Raw genomic sequence first — 23,486 nt, forward strand, 5'->3', positions numbered from 1 at the left:
TAACCACCAATTACTCACAGTTTTAAAGAAAATGAGATGATGGAGAATATTGATCACACCAACAGATGCACAAGACCCTGTGATGGCCAGCTACAACCAGTTAAAAGGTCTGTAAATCTGTTTTCTAATACACAGACAGGATGACAGCTCTCTGGCATTAAAATAACAGAAACCTGCAAACAAATTCAATGATATATGCTAAATCCTAACACAGAGGTGGGATGACAGCCCCTCTAATGCTAAACATTAATAGCACATGAATAAATGCAAAACAGGCACAGCCTGGAACAAGAAGAAGAAGTGGCAAGTGAGCAATCAACAGCAAAAGAAGCTTGTATTAGCTGGAAATGCAGACCAGAAGCTGCAGGTTATGCAGTAGTTACAGTCTCTAGAAGTTGAAGCTTATAATAGAATAACACTCATCAACCTCATTACATTATTTTTCTGTCTATTTATAGAGTTTGTTCACAAAAAATATCTGCAGACCCATGTGTGGAGGGGTCATAACTGACCACCAACCGCATTTACAGTTAGATATGGATCCTCTGCTACAATCTGAATGTTTTTAATGAACAAAATCACTCTTTCTGTACTTTGATGTCCTTCCTGAACAGGTGAAGTATTATCTGCATGACTTTCAATAACTGCTACAGTCATTTATCTACTCAAGGTGGTCCTTCTTGTCCTTTCAAGGTACACTGTGTTGAATGTAGTAGCTGAGGACTTTAATGCGTAGGTCGCTGGATCGTGGCTTCCCTCCTTCTCTGCGTGCACAAGACAGGCTGAAAACACTGAAAATTGCATGAAACTGAACGATGACCTGCAAATGAATACTGTCCGATGGATAGCTCAGATGGATGGCGAAGATCACTTGGCGGGCAGTGTTGGGAGAAAACAGGAGGGCGATTGAATATTAGTTGTGGATCTGACAAAATGGACGGCAGAGATTCGATCTAAGGAGCTATCGAGCGGTGATGGATGACACGGAGGCGCAGGGATCAATAGCCTCCGTCGGATCACGAAAACGAACGGTGCAGATTGGATCGGAGGGCGCTATCGGGCGTAAACGAGGATGGGTGAACGATGACCGTTGGATCACGGCGAGAATGATCCAATGGCTGATGAGAGGCGGAGATGATCGATGGTTAATGAGCGGGGGACAAGCGGTTTCGCGGGCGGGCGGTATTCCCCGCACCGCTTTCGGGCTGTAGTGGTTTACGTACAGGGCGGTGCGATGCAGTAGTATGATGACGCATGGCAGGTGGAAAACCACTTACCCGTAGGCTTTCGATCGGGCATGTTCACAGAGCGGGGGAAGCGTTGATCGTTGGAACATCAAACGGAGGATCAGACGGTTAATAGGTTAATACATACGTTTCGGGGTGACGTGATAGGTAAAGGGCGGGCTCGGGCATTATTAAAGCTTAGGGATATGAATTTTATGATATGCGCAGGGTTATAAAGGGTTAAAATTTTAGTACCAAGGTAAAACAAAAACATATGTTAATATGGTTTACAAAGGACTATTGGGGTTTTTAAAAGGTTATAACACAAAAATGCCCGGGAGTTGGAAAAAAGACTTAAGCGTGGTTATCAGGGGTTTTTAAAGTTGATATGGGGTTTATAAAAGGTAAGCGGGGATTTATAGGTTTTAAACAAAAAGAAGCCCGAGAGCCCGAAAAAGAGTTTATGAGGGGTTTTGAGGCCAAAACAGGAATAAAGGGGTTCAGAGGGAAATAAGGGAAAATGAAAGGGAAGGATGAAATGGAGGTAGCGGGGAAAATAGGGAGAGACCATGATAACCATTATAAACCATCTCTGAGCCAGAAACCAAGGACCAAACCTATTCCTTCTCCTGGAAAAACAGCAGCATGTAGCAGAGCTAACACTTCTTAACAATAATAATAATAATAATAATACAAAAAAAATAAATTAAAAAAGTAAAGAAAAAAACATTTTCCTGTAATTATGAAAATGAGTTCGCTGACATGATTGCAGAAGGATCAACCTGAAAACCAGCTTCCTGGCAGGAGGATAAAAAATTTCTAACAAAAAACAAATGTTGCTTGATCTTTAGATATGCTAGCGACCACCAAGTAAAAGCAGGTTCAATAGAACCAACCTTTATACAATTGGGGTAATTAGCATGGATATTTTTATTCAAGTAATGCTTAATTTTCGCTGCAATTATTTTTTCTTGCACTAGTGTAGGTAGACCTTCCAAAAAAATTTCTGCCTTTCTTCATATTCCACTTTCATAATATTCCCTCAGTTTTCTTCTTCAATCCCAGAATGATTAACCTTCCCATATTCTTCTGAATTTACCCTGTCCGTTTCGTAAAAACCCCACTTTACCCTTGAATTTTTTTCCCTATCCCACTTCTGTTTATTCCCTCTTGTGGTACTATTCCTGGAATCCCTGTAACAAAATTCCTTCCCATTCTGAAATTTCCCTTTTCCCACTTCTTTGTTCCCTCATGAATTCATTGCAGGATCTCGCGCACAAAGAGCAAAAGGATATGCTCTGAAGCATCAAGAAAGGGCGAAGCAAATTTCCAGTATAAGTTGAGGAAGCCATGTTGGAAGTCCAGCCTATATTTTATTTAAATTCCCTGTTCTTTTTTCAGATATTATGCTTGCACTAGTGCAAGCATGTCGTCCTATATAATAATGCAAGCAGAATGGTACCAACAGAATAGCATAGTTTAAGCGGTGCAAGCAGACCGGTGCAAGCATGCACCCTGTCAGAAACATAGTACAATTTGTTCTTTTCATAGCATACGTCATAGAAAAGTGGTCATCATGAAAGTTTATAAGAAGTCCTTTCACTTAGTCGATGAGTACTTGTGCTATCATATTAACTAGGAGAAAATTATTTAAAGTACAAGGTGTTTTTAAGTTAAGAATCATGATCATTTTTTAATGAATGCTAAGTTCTTTTTTGAATTATGAAGGAGTGTGGAAGTGTTTAACCGTTGCTTGGATATAATTGCCCCTTTCCACCATAATCCTAGATGTCCTTCACTCGTAATGATTACCTCACCTAGCCGTTAAAACATCACCGCAAGTACCAATCCGGCCTGATCTCAAAGATGTCGTGCATCCACGACTATTTCAGTGGAATGAATGGGTGATAAGATGGAAGGGATGGTGGACGGTTGGATCCCTATCTATAAGAACCAATTTTCCTGGTGTTGCATGTAAATTCTCGACTGTTCATAATCGTTAAGCAGCGATGCCGCATGTTCGAAGCGAACCCTCATCTCTCAGTAGGGTAGAACATACTGTTGAGTATCGCAATAGTCTTGCACTATTGTGAGACTCATGCTTTCTTCAGTTCTTGCAAAAGTTTGTCGGGCACAACAGTGAAGTGGCATTACAGTTTGCCAGAAATTTAAAAAATGGCCGAGTAAAAATTGGGCCTCTAAAATTTGAAGTTACAGAAGAGTTTGTAGTAGCAGCAATAGGCTTGGAAAACACTAGTGAGCAATGGTTTAAAAATCAGAAACTAGAAAGCAAGCGATGGCAGTGTTTTGTCGTCGATAAGAAGATGAAGGTAGATTGGAAGGAAGGAGTTCCGCGCAGTGCCCTGCTGGGACAGTGGCAGGACCTCATTTTCATCCTACAAAAATTCGTAACCTGTGAGGGAAGGTACTCCTGCACTTTTGTGTACCATTTTAGGATGTTGCAACATTTCGAAGTCGCCCAACACATCCGGTGGAGGATGAATTTCCCCTATTTTTTGCTTAAGAGCTTGGAAAAAATGGCCAAAGGTGTGCGGGACAGATGGGTAGACCAGGCTGACAAGAAGTTATATCACCACGGCCTGATAAAGATTTTGGTCCAGAAACAATTAGAAGTTAAAGGCATGACCTGGGAGGCGCTGTTAAAACAACTACATAAAAATACAGTTGCTGGAAAGGAGACAGAGGACCCCGCCAGCACAAGCAAGGGTCCGAGTAAGAATGTAAAGGGGAGTCCTTCTTGCACCAGTGCAAAAAGGAAACGACCTGAAAAATCAAAAGAAGAAAGGGCCCCATCTCCAAATAAGAAGATAGCTAGTGCACCTGTTGAAGAGACTCCTTCTACGCCACCAGTACAGGCACAGACCCTCGAAGAAGACAACCTGTCAGTCCTTGCAGATGCAACAAAATTTGCAGAGGTCGAAGATGACACTCTGTTGGCAGATTTCATTAAAAAGCCCCGGAAAAAGAATAAAGAATTTGGTGCAGGCAAAGAACCACAGTCCCCACAGGACGTTGAATCCCCTTCTGCACCAGTGCAAGAAGAAGAACCAGAAGAAGAAGAACCAGTGCAAGAAGAAGAAGTAGAAGAAGAAAAATTTCCTAATGTAACCATGATGGATATTGAGGTCCCTGAGGAAGACGCAACCCCTGTCGAGACAGAAAAAGAAGAAGATTTGGTAACTCCTGCTACTTAGGTAGTTGAACTAGAGCTTCAAGTGCAGAACTTAGAACATCTCATAGTTAAAGCGCAGGAGGATAAATAACAGAGTAAAGAAGAATTAACTACGGAGATCTAGAAAAAGAAAAGAGAAGTTAGAGTTTGGAAGTACCGAGCTACGCAATGTTTCAAGCGACTTAAAAAGGTGACAAAGAAGCTAAAGAACATCAGAAAGAAGAAGTCTGAAACATTGCACGCTGATGTCAGTATGCCAGAGCAGGATTGAGATGGAATGCTCAAAGTTTTGAAGGTTTTTTGCAAAGGTAAAGAGTTGTGTGAGGACACACAACAACTTAGGGATGGGAGGATGTTAGCCCCCTAATTTTCTCTCTTTTTGCCATTTTCCCCTTCCTAAATCATAACCATTTACCACTGTTTTACCTCTTTTATACACCCTCATCTTGCACCAGTGCAAGAACGGTGACATATTTCGTATAAACTTTATTTTTCATACTTTTAATTTAACTTAGCATTAATTAATCATTTATTACATGATTTCTTACTTTTAATCACTCTTTGTAACTTATCGATATCTCCAATGTTTATTTGGTAGTTAGAGTACTTACCGTGACCGCTGATCCTAGTGCAGGATCGGATCTTGCATCGTTGCCAGCACAACAAATCCTTGCAGCAGATCTGAACCTCCTTGATCACCGCCTTGTTTTGAGTAGCTTCAACCACGACAGCAAGATCGATCCAAAGGCAGCCGAGATCGAATATGTGAAGAACGAAAGCTGGAGATTGGCTACGACTAGTTTTGCTAACTGTCTAAGTTTAAAGGCCGAAAAGCTAAATTCTGCGTTTGGTTATGTAATCGGTTGAATGATCTATTTTGGCCTTTGGCCAAAGATCTATATAATGTATAATGTAAATAGGACTAAGGTATTTTTTGGATAGAACAGAGACACAACCAAAGAGGCGATAACAGGTTGCTGTATTTTTTTATCGCCCGAATCTGGGTTGGACGATGTATTAATGTATGTACTTGCCTCAGTGAATTAATAAAAGGGAGCTCCGCCTCATGTTTCACAAATCGCATTTCTGTATTTGAGCTGATGAATTGATTAAAGTACTGAGCAGTGTTTTTATTTAAATGGGAAACGCGCTGGTTAGCTAGGGCCTAGCCAACCCAGCACGTTTACCCCATTTCCCATTTTCCTGTAATTGGTGTTTATATTGTCAAGTGTGTTTTAATTTTAAGTACATGCATTCCTGTCTGAGTGAAAGTGGATCCGTTGTGTGAAGTAGATAAATCCCTTTCTTGCACTTGATTTCAGATTGGTTTTCCTCTGCCTGGTCCAAGCAGGAGAAATAACCCTGCACTAATGCACGTTGGTGTGATATCTCCTTTTCTGCAATTCTGTTCGATTGTTTTTCCCCGCCTAGTCCAAGCAGGAGAAATGAACCTGCACCAGTGCACGTTGGTGTGATGCAACAACTCTTCTTAGTCTACTTCCCGCAATATTCTTTCTTTCATTAAATGCTTATGATAGGATAAATGTATATGGATTGTTTCTTTATTCCTACACTCTGTCAAGATCAGAAACATTCTCTTTTTATGTGTGCAATTTGATTTAACAGCATAATAGCACTTGCAATAATTAAGCACTCATTTTAAGAATTAAATGCTAAGTGCAAGAAGCTCTGATCTGGTGCAAGAACTAGTTTTTTTCCATGGGATCTAAATGCTTTGAATCTAGAAAATTTCAAGCCTTGCAGGAAGTAAAAGCCTTTAGTAAAGGCACCATTTATACCTTCTGCATAAATCTATGTTCCTGCACTTGTGCCAGCAGACTGCGATAGTACATGACAGATTAGTGCAAGAAGGAAATCTCTAAAGAAGCAGGTTTAAGGGCCCATCTGATGTGACTGCTAAGTGTCTCTGCTAAAGAAAAACACACACTCAGTAGTTAAACAGTAATTAGCTAGAGTGATTTCCCTTTATCTTTAATCCCCTCTTCTAAACTCATTCTTCCTTGTTCCAGTCTTAGATTATTTTGATGGTTCAAGTTGCCTTTTTCTCTTTTTAATTTGATTCTGCAATCTTTTCTTTAAATAAAGTAGGGATTTATATTAGAAAGATTCATACCATCTCTGGCATTGCCTGTGCTTCGTCTCTAAGTTTACGGATCCCCTGGGTTGACAAATTAAGTGTTGAGGAGTTTGCTTAAGTGTAATTCCTGCACCCAACACTATCCCTTTAACTCAAAAAAGGGTCATCAACTATTTTAGTAGCAATTTTTTTATTTTTTATTTTATTTTTATATATTTTATATATTTATTTTTTTTATATATAAAAATACATTTTTATTGAATTGTTTAAAAATTAAATCCATCCATGTGAAATAATGTTGATTTTGAGCAATTTGTCCATTAATATTAGGAAAATTTTAAAATTAAGCTCTCTTATTTATATAAAAGCCCAAAAACACTATGAATATATTCATTTTTTCACAAATATGTTAAAATAAATAAAATTATGTACTATGAAAATAAAACATTGAAATTCGACACATGAAGAGAATGCTTAGGCACAAAATCATACTAATCTACTATTTTTAGAGACTAATGAGAAAGCTTTGAAATTCGACATGTGAAGGAGATGCCTAGGCTCAAAATCTTGCCAATCCTCTATTTTTAGTTGTGACATTCTAACTGTGCCATCCCGTGATTATTATTTTCATAAAATGTATCCTCCAAACTAGCATAAAATATATCAACACAATTTCAATCTAATAATTAACTAAAACAAGCTAATAAATACTCTACATAAGGATATAGCATTTGTGTAGATGCTTCACAAATACATTTGTAGTTGTAGATATTGAAAATTGCAGATGGCCTATTACAATTTGAAACTAACACTGTACAAATGGACTATTACAGTTTGAAACCAACATTTTATGTTTTGTCCATGTCATAAATCCCATAAAACTAGAATATTGAAACATAAGCAATAGATAAATATATTGTTGCCCATGATCTAGTTGTGTCAACTACTTCTAGAGCCTCGGGCCAGGGGAATTACCATGACTAATCCCTGGGCTATGGGTGGATGAGGTTGGACGAAATTCCATCATTGCAATGTCCTTCCTCTTTGTTGGTGCATTTTCATTCATTGACTTATTGTGATGCCCTAAAAAGATTTTGAGATCCACCATCTTTGCTTGCCAACATTTCATCCTCTTTGATTGTGTGGACATAGTTATTGGTCAAAAGAAAGAAAAATGAACTTTTTTTTATTAAAATAAATTAACTTATTAAAGCATGGGTTTCATGCTTGGGTCAATGATTTGTTATAGACATTTTTGTGCCTTACAGCATTGAGCATGAAATGTCCATAATCTAAGGGATCCAAAGTCCCTAAACATGTTGTTCCTACCCCTAGAGGAACAAGGCTAACAAACCACAGCAATTCACAGAAGTTCTCCACCAGAAACTGCTCAAAAACAAGTCAATTCAGGATCATTTCAGTGGCTACACTAGCTGTTTGCGCTGAATGTCAAAGCCAACACTGGCTACCTACGTTGAATGTCAACTGGAACACTGGCTACCTGTGCTGAACGAGAGTGGACATGTGGCAGGCTCATTTCTCAAGGTGTCAAAACCCAGGAAGCTTCCAAAATGACACTTGCCTCAGGGAATTCGACTGGTGATGAGTAAGAGGTTCCAAATCTCCAAGTGGAAGCAAGAACCTCCAAGTGGACTCAAGAACTGACAGAGGGAGAGGACACTAGTCAGATCTCAAGCTGACTCATCCTCTCTCCAAACATCTATATATGGATCTCTCCTCCATGAGATCTGGGGGCTGGAATTTTGTTATTGCAAAGAATTGTTGTTGGTTTGAGATTGGAATCATTGGGTGCTTAATGCTTTGAAAGGGGTGAAGATAGGAATTCCATTTGCTGGGAAGGAGATGCTGGATTGGAGCCCTCTGGGTTGTATCTCTTCCTGAACCTTGTTATTCATCAATAAAGCTATCTTGGTTTCTCCTATATGCTGATGTATTTTGATGTATGAATGTATTAGTGTATTTGGTTTATTTCTAATCCTAAACTAGTTATGAACGTGAACATCTGTCTTTGTGTAGTGTTCTTCTCTTGTCTCAAGTAGTTGTTCTCTTGTCGCAAGTAGCTGTTCTCTTGTGATCTTGCAGGAACCCGTTGAAGCTGGACAAGCAAGAAGGCAAGTAGCTGTGAACACCCAAAGAGAAGAGAGACCAGATCGAGGGACAAACGGAAGACACCGGTAAGTCTATTGATCTCTCTTCTTTCACATTTCATAAAGGAAGAAACCAGAATAGTTGTACTCGTTTGTTGCTAAGGCACTGTCACACCTTAGGTGGATAGGATCGTCCTGCATAGGCATTTTTCCCCACAACAAATTGGCGACTCCACTGGGGAGATCTGTTTAGTCATTTTATTTGTGTTTCTATCATTGTTTGTTTCATAGACTTGACAGCAACAATCGAACTGCATCTTTCCCGGATGCAAAGTAGACAGTTTCTGCTTTGATCCAATTACTGGACTTGTCTATGATCTTAACAATGGATTCACAAATGATTTGATGATCCTTGTGATAGATCTTAGTAGCCCTTCAAAGCATCCCTTTGATTACACCTTGCTTGTTGCTTTTATTTGGCCTAAAACAGTGAATTAAATAGCAATCTGTGACCCAGAACCTGAGGGAAACGAGAGTTTCTCCTTCAGCGCAGACCCAGTGAAGGGATTCTGCATTTCAACGCAGGTCCCGTGAAGGTTACCTGCGCTGAATGTCAAAACCCCTGTGTTGAGGTTGCGCTGAACCAGTTTTGCCTTGTGCAGCTGGGGTTCTCTGCTCTGTTTTGCTTTGTTTTGATCTCTGATTTTTGCAGCCTGTAACCAGCATAGGTACCAGTCTGATAACTCCTTTTCTCTACTTAGATTCCGCCTCCTTTTGTACAAAAAGACTGTGAGTGTTTTTATGTGTTTGTGGCGTCATTTACAGTTTTCCTTTGCATAAGTGAAATAGTCATCCTGTAGCCCTTGATTCAGATCTGTTGATTGTGATCTTAGAAGAGAGTTCATTGGCTGTTTGTAGATTGATTATACATTTACTTTTGCTTATTGGTTTGAATTTGTCTCTTTTAAGTGTCGAAACAAGTCTTTATTTCGAAAATCGTTAAGTGTTGTAATCTCTTCTACCCTCTCTGATTTCGAAAAAGTAAACTTGTTTGTATTAATCATTTAGAAGCAAATTCAAAGTTGTACAAAAAGCTTTCTTTGTAGGCATCAATACTAAGAAAGCGGAAAACAAACACCTGCATTGTGCATTTGCATCTTGATAGTTTGCATGCTGGATTTAGGAAAAGTGCATTAGAGTGTGCTGATTGCTCTTTGAGAAAAGATGGTGTCTTTCTTTTCCCTTAGTAGCTAGGATTTTCAAAGTTGAAAAGATATAAAGCTTGCTTATCATCTTTAGACTGCATTTAGGAATTTGTATCATACATCTCGTGGTGAACCTTGAAAGGCAAACTTCTAAAAAGATCAACCTAAAATAAATTGAATGAACTTAACAACGCTTTGCAACATAACGCACAACATAGAGGTCTAGGCTAGAGACGTGTTCCGGCGTCGTTAAGCCTGGTGACTGTCGATCTCGTGGAAGGTGGGTGATTCCTCCTGAGGGACGATAGCGCCAGTACGGATTGTGCTCCCACGTACCGTCGCGTATATATTGGGAGACCCCTATAGGCATAAAACCTTTATCCTTAGGAAGCCGTGTCGGCCGCCCTACTGATCGCAATGCACTGAACACAGCATTCAGGAAGATCGACTGCCCGTACCCTAAAAAGTATTCTGCGGTTTTGCGAAAAGTTTGGCACACCCTCTGCTTAGAACTCCAGAGCAGTTCCTTTTGGCCTTTTTCAGACTCTATAACAGAAAAAGTCCATCCGAGCATTTGTCACTTCGGGCTCGTTAAAACATCGAAGGAGACTAGAGTCATCTTTAGCTTTTTCTCGACTCTTTAAAACTGAAAAAGCAAGTTGTGTCTAAGCGTCGTTAAAAATTTATTTTAAACGGAACAATCACCCCTATTCCTGCGTTGATCTTTAGGTTGAAAAAAATGGAGCACACCAACTAAGGAATTCCCCTTGGTGGAAATCCTAGTCCCTTCTCCTCTTGGGGAGATGTTGGTGCGCCCCACATGGCCACGTTGTCGCTTCCAGGACTGACAATTGGCCTGCCAGTTTGGCTCTTTTCAACCAATGTCGTTCAGAACACCACCATTCCTGAATAGTCGAGTCAACAGTTAGACCAGACCAGAGTTGCCAACCAGCCTTCTACCTCATCTAACTCTTCCTCTCCTCCTTCCTCTTCGCTTGACGGAACTGGTAAAACAAAAAACCAAGTTCCTAAGGAGAAGAAGGAAAAGAAGAAGAAAGAGAAGAAGAAGAAGAAGGAGCCAAAAGCGACTGGGGGCAAACGAGAGTCGTCTGACAAAAATCCACACACATCACTGACCAGGCCTAAATCGCCATGTGTCATATGCAAGGGACACCACTTCCACAGAGATTGTCCCTGTATCCCTCGAATACTAAGGGACTGGTCTCCCCGTTTGCACAATTCGGTAGCATCAACCTCTGATAGCCATGTTGACTGCTCACCGTCGACTAGTGAAAGTGAAGTCCCAGGACAGAGAGGGAAAGCTAGATTTCCCTGCAAACTGTGTGAAGGCAATCACGCCATCCACAGTTGTCCCTTCTTAGACGAGGCTAAAAGAGTTCTAGAAGACCGCTCGATTTTACGAGCGCAACTTCCTCCTGGATATCAAAAACTCCTGCCAAGTCCTTCACTAGTTGAGAACCCGGCTGGCCCGCCCAAGTGGTCAGCCGAAGCACCTATCATTGAAGATGAACCGTCTGGATCCATGCCTGACGAAAGTCAAAAGGTTGAGACGGCAGTTGACCCGGTTTTGCCTTCAGAGGCTCTATCTTCGAATGATACCATCACAGAGGAGAATAAAGACGCAACGTCCAAATTCTCTTCATCAACACTGACTCCGATGAACAAGGGGGCAATGCCCCCATTCCTTTATCGCAGGAAGGAAGTTCGTCCGAGCGATATCCGGCCGTCTATTCGGTCCCACCGCCAAGCAACCTGGTTGTGTCCTTCGACTGGAACCAACTAGGCAGACCCCGGTTGCCAGCAAGCATACCATTCAGAATTATCGTTCAAATATACAGAATGGTGATGGCTGGCACTATCATTGATGAGGGGGCATCTGTGAGTATCCTTTCCTCTATTGCTTGGAAAGCGCTTGGTTCGCCAGCGCTTTTACCTGAAATGAGAAATCTATCAGGTTTTGATAAAGGAACCAGTCGACCTTTAGGGATCCTCCCCAATGTGCCCATAACATTGAAAGGGAAGACCGTTCAAATGAACGTGATGGTCGTTCAAGGACCCTTGGATTATAACCTACTCCTTGGACGAGACTATATATATTGCATGGGAGCTATAGTCTCCTCACTCTTTAGAGTAATGTGTTTTCCGCATGGAGGAAGAGTGGTCAAGCTCGTGGACCAACTTTCGTTTCCCGGATCACGCATCGCAAATAGTCATATATCATCCCTAAATGGTCTATTCACGCAAGAAGTGTCTCAACCCACGGTCCGTCCTCCTGATGAGCGCGAGTAATCCGAGAGGATATGACTGGAACCCAGGGGGCATGCGTCTTGGTCTGCTTCGGCAGGGAAACTTTGGGTATAGAGTAGGTTTCCGCGGGAGAATATGACTAGTCTGTACCCCGTCCGTCTAGGAAGAGGGTTATTCTAGAATAAGATTCTTTTGTCAAAGTTATGTGAGTTGGCGGGCTACGTCGCTCACCTTTGTCTATTTCGGTAGACATTGCCGAGGAAGTGTTTTGTTTGAAAGATTAACGAGACAATCTTTGGGTAACCTGAAAGAGGTAAGCCTCTCTCGTTAAAACAAATGTTTTGGCGGAAGTGAAGTAGAGGTAACCTTGAAACTCTGTTTTATACCTGGGGGCATGCAAACCTTTTGGAGTGCAAGCAAGGGGCGGCTATTTATTTTTTAAATTTTTAGGACCTCTAACCCTTTAAACTCGTAGGATTAGTCATTTCCAAACTTGCATAACGAAAGGATCCGGAGCAAAGCTTACGTAAGATCTAAGCTCCCTAAAAAATAGCATCTTCAATGAGACACTCTTATCATATGACTGGTATATTCGAGCAGTTTTAGCACACAGTTCATGCTCGTTAAAAAATAAACACAAGATCCGAGCAGTTTTAACGCGGACTTCATGCTCGTTAAAAAATAAACATAAGCAATGAGCAAGTGTTTCCACCAGCGTTTAAGCTCATTTTAAAATAAAAAATGAACCATCCCGGTAAATAACCACTGTGAATGTAATATCATCAGCCATTAAAGCCTTGGTCGTGTTTGCACCGTCACCTCCACTTTTCCATTGGCCGATCGTTCACCTCCATATGATTGTTTACCCATTTTGAGGAACAGCTGCGAAGAGTGATTTCACCTAGCCATCCTTGTGACACTGCCGTGATTGGAAAATTCCAACCTGTACCTGGAATCAGCTGCTAACCCTGTTTATCACTCGTTCCTCAAAAGACGAGTCTTCTTTAAGCTCTTTTCAGCTGACTCGTAAAATATGAAAAGATTGCCGAGTCCTTGGCCTTCCAGCTTGTTAAAGGGACAGGAAGAGCTATCCCTCCTCTAGATTTTAATCTTTTTGGACCTGAGGGATTATTGCACAAAAAGATCGAGCGCTTGTTTTATTTGGCTCGTTAAAACTATCGAAAACTCATCCCTTCTGTATTGTTTTATACTTTTTCGGACTTAAGGGATTAGACGACGAAAAAGGACTTTTGGAGTTAACTTTATGTATCTTTTCAGACTCTCTAAAAATGAAAAGAACCGAGTTATCCTTGTCGTTAGACTCGTTAAAATCATTAAATAGCGACAAACTTGTCTTTAGACGAGAACGAGTTTCACTATCGCTAGGCTCGTTAAAACATAGCGATGGGCTTGCCCGAAGGGCAGGTTATAGAACAAGCATATGTTATCCTCCTCAAGCTTGACAAAAATAAAGAGGTACTGGTCAGCAATGACTGGGGAAAAATTGGGAGAAACTAAAGAAAACTTTGATGGTAGCAAGTCGCTCTTGAACATGACACTTTTCCTCCGTACCACAATCGGGTTGGGTTGTTTCATTCACCGGTCACATCCATGGTCTCGCCATACCATCCATATTTGGGGTAATGCTACCAATCCGTCGCATCAGTGTCGCCATATGTTCAAGAGAAGTCGTTCAGAAAAAGTCAACCGTGTCCCATCCACTGCCATACATTATCTTTCATCCTTTCATGACCGCCACCCTGAATCATATGTCACAGATCGTTTTCACCTCCATTAAAATCATTAGCTCCGTTCCGTGTCATTGATGTGGGATTCATTAAGGCCCTCCTGTGACGGATCGCTTCTTGTCGACATCAGCTCATTATCCAAGAAGTTGATCTAGGAACACCCCCTTTAGTACTTTGAAGCTTGCATGCCACAATGGCAAGTTTCTCACTTCCGGCGACAGGTATACATCAATGACCTTCGACCGAAAGATTTTGCGTGGTGTTCGACGCCAAGTCCTTTATTCACACCACGTGAATTGTACTGCAGTACCTTGAGGGTCATTATCATTATCGGTGATTCCTCTCGCGCTTGTTAACGGTTTACATCATTGACCGGTAATCAAGCGATGTCTTTCCATGTTTGACTTCAAAACATTTCTCACATGGATCGACTTGTACTTAGAGTGAAGATCAAACGAGTTTGAAGACCCCGGATCTAGTTTCGTCCATCCGGGCTGCGATATATATTCAGGAAAGATAAAGACATTGACATGTACATCATTGCAACAGATAATCATCCTACTCAAAGGATGATAATTTCATCAAAATTATCAGTCTACCATCAAACGGTTGTCTGTTCTATGTACAGAAAAAATGAATTTATAAAGCTGAGCATGGGAATGCCCGCCTCAGCTAGATCATGAAAGCATAATGAAAAATAATGTATTGTATTGTATCTTATTACAGGTCTCCTCTCAGCATTGGATGAACTTCGGATCCCCCTGATAAAGCATTTCACCCAATAAACAGCCTCATACTTTAGGGGGCAACTGTTATAGACATTTTTGTGCCTTACAGCATTGAGTATGAAATGTCCATAATCTAAGGGATCCAAAGTCCCTAAACATGTTGTTCCTACCCCTAGAGGAACAAGGCTAACAAACCACAGCAATTCACAGAAGTTCTCCACCAGAAACTGCTCAAAAACAAGTCAATTCAGGATCATTTCAGTGGCTACACTAGCTGTTTGCGCTGAATGTCAAAGCCAACACTGGCTACCTGCGTTGAATGTCAACTGGAACACTGGCTACCTGCGCTAAACGAGAGTGGACATGTGGCAGGCTCATTTCTCAAGGTGTCAAAACCCAGGAAGCTTCCAAAATGACACTTGCCTCAGGGAATTCGACTGGTGATGAGTAAGAGGTTCCAAATCTCCAAGTGGAAGCAAGAACCTCCAAGTGGACTCAAGAACTAACAGAGGGAGAGGACACTAGTCAGATCTCAAGCTGACTCATCCTCTCTCCAAACATCTATATATGGATCTCTCCTCCATGAGATCTGGGGGCTGGAATTTTGTTATTGCAAAGAATTGCTGTTGGTTTGAGATTGGAATCATTGGGTGCTTAATGCTTTGAAAGGGGTGAAGATAGGAATTCCATTTGCTGGGAAGGAGATGCTGGATTGGAGCCCTCTGGGTTGTATCTCTTCCTGAACCTTGTTATTCATCAATAAAGCTATCTTGGTTTCTCCTATATACTGATGTATTTTGATGTATGAATGTATTAGTGTATTTGGTTTATTTCTAATCCTAAACTAGTTATGAACGTGAACATCTGTCTTTGTGTAGTGTTCTTCTCTTGTCTCAAGTAGCTGTTCTCTTGTCGCAAGTAGCTGTTCTCTTGTGATCTTGCAGGAACCCGTTGAAGCTGGACAAGCAAGAAGGCAAGTAGCTGTGAACACCCAAAGAGAAGAGAGACCGGATCGAGGGACAAACGGAAGACATCGGTAAGTCTATTGATCTCTCTTCTTTCACATTTCATAAAGGAAGAAACCAGAATAGCTGTACTCGTTTGTTGCTAAGGCACTGTCACACCTTAGGTGGATAGGATCGTCCTGCATAGGCATTTTTCCCCACAACATGATTAATAGGTCAAAACCTCCATTGCAGGCTTCTAATGTTTATGTCAAGTGTCCTTGTCCATGTCATCATGTAAAGACCCTTCTTGGGCTCTTTCTATCAAGAAAGAGATTTATTTTGATGTAAAATGATTCATCTAGGCCTCCTCCATCAAGTCAGCCTTAAGTACATCAAGTCACCCTCATTATGGTAGCTACAACCACTATAAATTAAAGTGCTACTTGACTTAGTTGAGCATCCAATTCAAGAAGTTCAATTTGCAATCATAAGGAGAAGCGAAGGAAAGAAGGAAGGGTTTAAAAGGCTTGGAAAACAAGAGAAATCCTAGTGAAGAAAGGAGAAACTCTAGCAAAGAAGAAAACTTCATTTTTCTCTCACTTTCCCTCACACATGCAAAGAATCTAAAGCTGCAAGAGGGCCAAAGTTGTAGACCTAAAGCTAGGATGAAATTTTGAAGCAGTAAGGTCTAAATTCTTTCTTTGATGCAGTATTGTTGCAGTTGATCTTTGAAGCTTGAAAGAACAGTTTGAGGGATGAATTGGTGGAGGAGGAAAGTCTTTCGGTCTGGTCTAAGGTCTTGGTTTGTCTCAATTTGATCATAATATACTAGTGGAAGAGTTGGAATGGGTTTTCCCCTAGATAGGGGTTTTGCCTTGACTGAGAACCTACATCTTTTTTCCCTTATTGTGATCATCATTGTTTGGCATTTGTATTCATGAAAGGAACACAATAAATTGAAAGAAGAACTAATAAGAAGAATAAGAGAAATCACAAGAAAATTTCAAAGTCCTAGAGAAATCTACCTAATGAACCTAATACATATGATGCCCTAGATTTCTCAAAAATAACTACCCTTCTTTATTGTCGAGCTCCTTCTCATGTATGCATCTTGAAAAAAACTTCGCTCTTGGTTGTTCATTGCTAAGATCCTTCTCATGTATGCATCTTGAAATAAACTTCACCCTTTGTTGTTGTGGTGAATGTGAGGTTGCTTTAAAGAATGAATAACATGATGATTGATGCCTATATGCCAAGATTTGATAATGGAGTACGATAAAACACATAATAGCATGAGAGTGACCCATATTGACAAGAAACTGGCTTCATTACTTCTTTCCCAAAGTCCAAAGTTCAATTTCATTTTAGAAAATTTAAAATAATTAACTTACAATAAGATATGTTGATGTACCAAACCCTACCAAACCATACTTGGCCATGGCACCCAAACTTTGATCAATTCAATCTCATGTTTTTCCTGATAGTTGTAGCATCAAAACTCATCCCTTCCAAGAACGACCTTGACCGCCAATTGGAAACAATGATTACAATAGGAATCACCCACATCAATGTAATAATTAGTGAGCAATATAATAAAAAATTTCATTTGAGATTGATCCGGTATGCCTATTATATAAACATGATCCAAGATCTTTTCTTTGGTTGATGTTAGCAGAATTTCATTAAAAGAGCATGTAGAAACCACATATGCAAAATACTTAAAGAAGAAGTAATTTAAAAGAGATCATAAATGACAATGCACACACTTCATTCATCTCAGCAAAAATGAAAATAAGTACATGGAAAAATGCATCATTATACCTCCAATCATGACGATGACCTGAAATGGGCTACTCAAACTGTAACATACTCCATACAAGCAACTTCATCTTGGAATCCTATGACTTTAGAGTATAAACATGACCACCTTCTGACCTGTGCAAGGCTACCTCGAAGTTTGTGTGTTATGCTCTTAACCTACAAGACAATACAAGGATACCAAATATGCGCAGAAATATACCCAAAACATAGAACAGTGAGAAATAACAACAAGTAGTTTATTATTCAGAAAGCAATGTTCACTTGCCTCTTCGAGGGGGCAACCTCCAATAGAGCAGAGCTCGATTACAAAATAAGACACGATGCTCCTCGCAGGGAGTCTTTATCCTTTATATATGACTCATACATGCAATACAATGGTTCTTATTAATACCATCTATCTAATACCATGGCCCATTTGCAACTAACTGTGGTCCCGTCATTAAATGCGGGTTAACCACTTACAATTATTAATATGGACTTTATTGACTCTTTACTTAACTATAACTATGACTTGATCCTACTACATAAATAAGGGGGTTAGGGTGGGACCCTAACATGCCCTCCCCCATAAGAATAGCCTTGTCCTCAAGGCTGAAGAATAGTGGCTGGTTCCCAAGTTGCATCTTCCGTGGAGGTGTCTTTCCACTTGACGAGGACTTCCTTGATCATGCGGCCATGCAGGTGCCATTCTCATGTGTCTAGGACCTGTTCAGGTTGGAGCCAGATTGACCCTTCTTCATCCAATTCAGGTAGATTGGTTTGAATTCTGTAATTGTTCCCAATCACTTTCTTGAGGCATGAGACATGGAAAACTGGATGGATTTTTGCAGTGTGTGGCAAAGCTAGCTTGTAGGCCACTTCTCCAATGCGCTGAAGTACTTGATACGGTCTGTAGAATTTTGGAGATAGTTTCTAACAACCCTTGTCTTTGAGTGATGTTTGCTTATATGGTTGCAGACTCAAAAATACCTGATCCCCTTCTTGAAATTGGCGTTCTGAGCGATGCTGATCTACCTGTTGCTTCATGCGGTTTTGAGCTTGATGAAGATTCTCTCTAAGATGGTCGAGCATGGTTGTGCGGTTCTGTAGGAGTTGATCCACTGCTTGTACCTTTGAGCACCCATTGATATAAGAAGTAGGGGAAGGAGGGAGTTGACCATAAACTGCTTCATAGGGAGTCACTTTGGTGGTGGCATGATAGTTGGTGTTATACCACCATTCAGCTAGAGGTAACCACTGTACCCAAAGATGTTGCTTTTCTAAAGTGAAACACCTAAGGTAGGTTTCTAGACATTTGTTGATTGCTTTAGTTTGACCATCTGTTTGTGGATGATAGGAAGTACTGAGTTTTAGTTGGGTACCTTGTAGCCTGAAGAGTTCCTGCCAAAAATTACTGGTGAATATCGGGTCACGATCGGACACAATAGAAGTGGGCATGCCATGCAATTTGAAGATCTGATCCATGAAAGATTGAGCGACCAAATTTGGTGTAAAATGGTGGGGTAGGGCGCAAAAATGAGCATACTTAGAAAGTCGGTCCACAACCACCATGATGACTGACTTGTTTCTTGACTTTGGATGACCTGTAATGAAATCCATAGAAACCTCTGTCCATATTGATGCCAGGATGGGCAATGGTTGTAATGTGCCTGGTTCTTTGACTGTCTCCCCTTTGTGGCGCTGATAGACATCGCATTCCGCTACAAAAGTAAGAATGTCCTTTTTCATGCCTGTCCAAAAAAATGATCTTCTAGTGCGAGCATATGTCTTCTGAAAGCTTGAATGTCCTGCAGTGGGGGATGAGTGTAACTCCGCCAAAATGCGGCTTTTGAGGGTGGATGTTGGTGATATTATGACTATGTCCTTGTAGCGAAGAATCTCATCCTGCCATGAGTAGCCCTTGGTGGAATTTGGATCCGCCTGCAATTGAGTAATGAGTTGGGAGAGCCAGGGATGTGAAAACCATTCCATGCGAGCCTCTTCAATCCATTCTGGAATGGGAAGGGAAATTGCGAGCAGGGTACTTTCCTCCTCTAATTGGCGAGATAATGCATCTGCTACAATATTTTCGTGCCCTTTCTTGTAAGTGATGTCATAATCATATCCCAGCATTTTGGTGAGCCATTTATTTTGTTGTGGTGAGGATAGGCGTTGCTCCAAAAAATATTTAAGACTGTGATGGTTTGTGTGGATTTGGAAACGTCGCCCCAATAAGTAAGGTCACCAGGTATCTACTACATATAATATGGCCATCATTTTCTTCTCATAGGTAGATTGTCCCAGATTCTTCCCACTTAGTTGTTGGCTTGTGAAGGCCAAGGGTCGACCTTCCTGCATTAAGACCGCCCCAATACTCATACCCGAAGCATCACATTCAATGACAAAAGATTTGGTGAAGTCGGGTAGTGCTAAGACTGGAGTGGAACACATGGCATTTTTGAGAGCTGTAAAGGCATGTTGTGCTTCATCATTCCAGAGGAATGAATTTTTCTTGAGGAGTTGAGTGAGGGGCTTCGCAATGCGACCATAATTGCGGACAAATTTGCGATAGTATTCCGTGAGACCCAAAAATCCTCTCAGGCTCTTCAAGGTCTTAGGTTGAGGCCAATCCTCCTTTACCTAGATCTTTTTGGGGTCCACCCTGACACCTTCACGCCCCACAATGTGGCCCAAATGCTCAACTTCTTCCATTCCAAAAGAACACTTGGACATCTTAACAAATAATTTATGCTTGCAGAGCAGTTGCAAGAGCAGATCTACATGCTGAAGATGTGCGGCCCAAGTGCGACTGTAGATGAGGATGTCATCGAAGAAAACAAGGACAAATTTTCTGAGATATGGTTTGAGGAGGTGGTTCATAAGGCTCTGAAAAGTAGATGGGGCATTACAAAGACCGAATGGCATGACCAGGAACTCATAATGGCCTTCATGAGTTTTGAAAGCAGTCTTTGGAATGTCGACTTCTTTCATGCGAATTTGGTGGTAGCCTGAGCGAAGATCCAGCTTAGTGAAGAATTGAGCCCCATTTAGTTCATCCAGCAAATCATCAACAACCGGGATGGGAAATTTATCTTTGACTGTCAACTTATTGAGGGCCCTAAAGTCTGGACACATACGCCATTCCCCATCTTTCTTGAGCACCATGACCACCGGTGATGAATAAGGACTAATGCTGGGACGAATGACGCCTGCTTCCAAAAGTTCCTTGATTATTTTTTCTATTTCATTCTTTTGGGCGAACGGATATCTATATGGGTGCACATTTGGTGGTTGGGCCCCTGGGACCAAAGTGATGCTATGATCATGTTCCCCTCTCAAGGGTGGAAGCTCATGAGGCTTGTCAAAGACTGGCAGATGGTTATTTAAAATCTGTTGCATCTCAGGATGAATCGGAAGAGAGTTGGGTTCGACGGCTTGGATGGAATTAAATTGAGCTGTAACTCCATGATGGCCCTTTTTTAACAATTTTTCCATCCTATGTGAGCTGATGATAGAGGGAGCTCCCACCTGGAGTCCGCGGAGGGTATGTGTGTAGTTGTTCTGCTTAAAGGTCATATATAACTCCTGGAAATCCATTGTAATTGGCCCAAGTGTGTGAAGCCATTCAGCACCGAGGACAATGTCGCACCCTCCCATGTGTATGGAAAACATGTGGGTCTTCAACTGATAATCCCCCATTTGAAGTTTGACATTTTCACAGCGGCCGTCACATTTCATTGTTCCCCCATCCGCAATTTGGACTTGGAAGTTAGAAACTGCTCGTACAAAACAATGCACTGCTTCCGCGACTCTTTGATGGATAAAATTATGTGTACTTCCACTATCAATCAAGACTACTATTGGGCGATGCTTAATAAAACCTCTGATTTTGAGAGTTTGAGGTGAAGAAATCCCTGCCAAAGCATGCAACGAAATAACTGGTTCGTCAGGGACATTGTCCTTCTGGTTGTCCTCTTCTTCCTCCTCAGGTTCCTCAAGTGGTGGGGCTTCCTCCGATGAGCTGTGATCAGTAGCATCAATTTGAAAGAATTTGGGCTCCTTGCATTTATGACCAGGGGAGTATTTTTCATCACAGTAGTAACATAATCCCTGCTTTCTTCTTTCTGCCATACCTTTTGAACCTTAAGTGTTTGGGTAGTGCTGTGAGCCTGTGGGGGGCGACCCTTGGAGGTGAAATTTGGGTGATTGGACTGGGCCGCTAACGCACGTTCAACTTTATGAGCTACCTTGCAAGCCTCCGACCATGTGGGAGGGTGGTGCAGTCGGACATGAGCTTGTATGGCCTCTTTAAGACCACTGATAAAACATTCCGTGTAGAACTCATCTTGTAGACCTATAGTGCGGAAAGCTAAGGCTTCAAAGGCTGTAATATATTCATCCACTGTGCCAGTCTTTCGGAGCTTAGTGAGATGACCCAAAAAAGCAGAGTCATGGTCAAAGTGCTCCATAAGAGCTTTTTTTAATGTGTCCAAAGTCAAGGGCCTTCCATTGCAACGTTGATGCCATTTCCACCATTGCCATCTTTCATTGTCTAAGTACATGCTCCCCACCATAAGCTGAGTCTCATTATCCAAGATGTAATTCAGATTGAAATATTGCTCCATTTGTGCTATCCATGCTGCCGGGTGAGAACCATCAAATTTATGCATATCCAGCTTGGGTGGTCACGGACGAGATTGTTGGTGGGTGCCCCAGAGGTGAAGAGAGTGGCTAGACTCACCCTCACTGTGTTCATTGCCAATATACGCCTCCTCGCGGGCTTCCGCCTTGCCCTTAGAGAGTGTGTTAGTTATTGTCGCCAGCTGGTCTTGGATGTCTTTCAAGGATTGTTCAAGTTTGTCGATCTTCTCATTGGCCATAGCTTGAGCTCTAGTTTCTACCATGCACCGATCCGATGTACTTGAAATTTGGGACCGCCCGAATTTTTTTTGGCACTAACAATTGAATGGTACCACCTTGCTCAACTCGTCGTCCTGATTCTTATGGGCTAGGTCACCAATAAGCGCCCCGGGGGGTCTCAAATTTATTTATTTATTTATTTATTTATTTTAATCTTCTGAAAACTCCTAATGGAGTTTTACTCCTTGCTTAGGAATACTGCAGTAGCCGAATCCCCAAAATGTCAATGCTGCCAAAAGTCTTGCGAAAATCACGCCCCGGTATAGGAACCCACACAACTACTCAGATCTGGATGGTGGATCTGGTGGATCTGAGAGATCTGAATGGCTGATCGGATAGATCTGAGTGGCGGAACAAATTTCTGCTATGGATCTGATGGATCTAATATATCAGAATGGCTGTTCTGTTAAATCTGAACTGCGGGATTGATTTCTACTGCTGCTGCAAAACCCCACTTGCGAGATCTGATCTGGAAGAGATTATGTGTGATCCAGAGATAGAAAAGGGAACTATGGTCTCGAGGAGTGTCAGGTGCTACAGATCGCAATATACATAAGGGTCTGATAGTAGTACTCAGCCCAATTTTTCAGGGCACTAACCAAGGAGGATCAACCGTACCCTTAGCCGTACAACCTGACTACCCTATCGTACGGGCGAGTAATCTCTCCGAGTGCTGTTCTCGGTGTACTGTAGCAGCAAGACGGCCGACAGTTTATCTATGGTGAGGTTTCAAGGGAGCTAGGGGGCTTCCGATATACCAGAGGGTACTTGGAAGACAGTCCGTGCGCGGTTCTGTCTAATGCGCTACTACTCGAAGGGGTACCCACAAGGGTTACAAGGGAGTCCAACAAGCGTGACCACCTCTTGTATTTCCTACATGCATGCCTCCCCAAATCCGCAGGTTTATGCGCTCAACGACAGATCCCGTGGTTTAAAGATGCCGGAACACGTCTCTAGCCAAAAAAAAATTTTGCTAAAAAATGGAGATCCCACCGGCCCTGGAAAGCACTCTGATACCACTTGTTATGCTCTTAACCTGCAAGACGATACAAGGATACCAAATATGCGCAGAAATATACCCAGAACATAGAACAGTGAGAAATAACAGCAAGTAGTTTATTATTCAGAAAGCAATGTTCACTTGCCTCTTCAAGGGGGCAACCTCCAATAGAGTAGAGCTCGATTACAAAATAAGACACGATGCTCCTCGCAGGGAGTCTCTATCCTTTATATATGACTCATACA

The 23,486-nt window shown here is 41.5% G+C and overlaps 1 pseudogene; it reads right to left on the reverse strand.

Annotated features, from left to right (window-relative positions):
* Positions 1-2,592: 2,592 nt before the first annotated feature.
* LOC149196081 (sucrose synthase 4 pseudogene) overlaps positions 2,593-23,486 on the reverse strand; it is a 63,558-nt pseudogene continuing 42,664 nt past the window's right edge.

Source organism: Pinus tabuliformis, chromosome 2_2 (assembly GCF_031772625.1).
Source record: "Pinus tabuliformis cultivar Carrire ecotype Pingquan chromosome 2_2, CPIR1, whole genome shotgun sequence".
Taxonomy (NCBI): domain Eukaryota; kingdom Viridiplantae; phylum Streptophyta; class Pinopsida; order Pinales; family Pinaceae; genus Pinus; species Pinus tabuliformis.